The sequence below is a fragment of the Aplysia californica genome, unplaced genomic scaffold, assembly GCF_000002075.1.
Source record: "Aplysia californica isolate F4 #8 unplaced genomic scaffold, AplCal3.0 scaffold00017, whole genome shotgun sequence".
Classification (NCBI taxonomy): Eukaryota; Metazoa; Mollusca; class Gastropoda; order Aplysiida; family Aplysiidae; genus Aplysia; species Aplysia californica.
This window is the reverse complement of record NW_004797287.1, coordinates 1,254,785-1,256,434: the sequence shown is the minus strand read 5'-3', so window position 1 is coordinate 1,256,434 and position 1,650 is coordinate 1,254,785. Positions and strand designations below refer to the sequence as shown.

At 43.0% G+C, this 1,650-nt stretch overlaps 1 protein-coding gene across 1 annotated transcript in view; it reads right to left on the bottom strand.

The window, feature by feature from the left end:
- The window catches only part of LOC101863156 (prespore protein Dp87-like), a 10,257-nt gene that overhangs the window by 2,503 nt on the left and 6,104 nt on the right, over positions 1 to 1,650 (bottom strand). The window lies entirely within an intron of this gene.

Here is a 1,650-nt window from a genome sequence, read left to right as displayed (position 1 = left end):
ATAATGTTCGTTGTGTGTGAAGTTTCTATAATGTTCGTTGTGTGTGATGTTTCTGTATGGTTGATTGTGTGTGTGGTGTTTCTATTATGTTCTTTGTGTGTGTGTGTGTGTGTGTGTGTGTATGTGTGTGTGTGTGTGTGTGTGTGTGTGTGTGTGTGTGTGTGGTGTTTCTTTAATGTTCATTGTGTTTGTGGTGTTTCTGTATGGTTCATTATGTGTGTGGTGTTTCTGTAACGTCAGTGTTGTGTGTGGTGTTTCGATTATGTTCGTTCTGTGTGTGGTGTTTCTATACTGTTCGTTGTGTGTGCGTGTGTGGTGTTTTGGTTATGCTCATTGTGTGTGTGGTGTTTCTGTATGGTTCATTGTGTGTGTGATCTTTATGTAATGTTCATTGTATGTGTGGTATTACGTTAATGTTTATTACCTAGCTCGAAAAATACGCCACTTTCATTCTGTCAAGGAGAGTCTGGGAGTCGGGGAGGGTGGAATATTTCACCGAGACTGACTGTGATTCGACAGAGATATACTGTCATACACCGTCACACACCGTTACATGGCGTCGGTGGCTTAGTGGTTAAGCTCTCGGACTCGCAACCGTAAGGTCGTGGGTTCGAATCCCGTCTGGGGCCCGACGTTGTGTCCTTGGGAAAGGCACTTTGAACACATTTTCCTCACTTCACCCAGGTGGAAATGGGTACCCGGCTATAGACAGTGAACGATCTTGTCAGTTTGATAGTGTTTGAGCGTGTGAAATCCGCAGCTTGCACTCTATGCTTCCGCAGAAGCCGAGAATGTTTCAGAGTGTTCTCAAAGGGTTTGCTGGGGTAATAATAGTTGTAAAGCGCAAAGAGCACGCTCTTGAGCATGGATATGCGCTAAATAAATGCAATTATTATTACATACCGTCACATACCGTACAGTCTATCACACACCGTCACACATCGTCACATACCGTCACACACTGCCACACAACGTAACACACTGTTAAACACCATCACACAACGTCAAACACATTCAGACAACTCTACACACCGCTGTGTATATTATGTGTGTATGTGTGTGCTTCTGTGTGTATATATGAGTGTATGTGTGTGTGTATGTATGCATGTGTGTAAGTGTTTGTGTGTGGGTGCCTTTTTGTACGTGTGCGTGTGCATGTGAGTGTGTGTGTGTGTGTGTGTGTGTGTGTGTGTGTGTGTGTGTGTGTGTGTGTGTGTGTGTGTGTGTGTTTGTGACGATCACCTGGAATGTCCAGTGTTGATCAATACTTTCCCCCAACTGCGAACAATAAACTTACTATCAGCCTTCTTTGGTTCTCTCCTACAGTTGAAGTGGAGATGTTGTTGTTGTTGTGTGTTGTCTGAAGTGGAAATGTAGAGTTCCCAGTTGTAGGATTGTTCGTTACTCTCTTCCAAGAGTAGAAACATGACCTCGATATGTTTAATTTCCTGTCATTTTGAACAGTTGGCCACTCCTTTTTAATCATTGTAAATGTCGCTGTGGTGTGGTTTGCTCCTTCTGTCCCATTCCAACATACATCAGCCTTATCTTTTTGTCCTTCTTTCCTTTGTTCTCTTTTCCTTCTTTCCTTTGTTCTCTTTTCCTTCTTTCCTTTGTTCTCTTTTCCTTCTTTCCTTTGTTCTCTTTTCC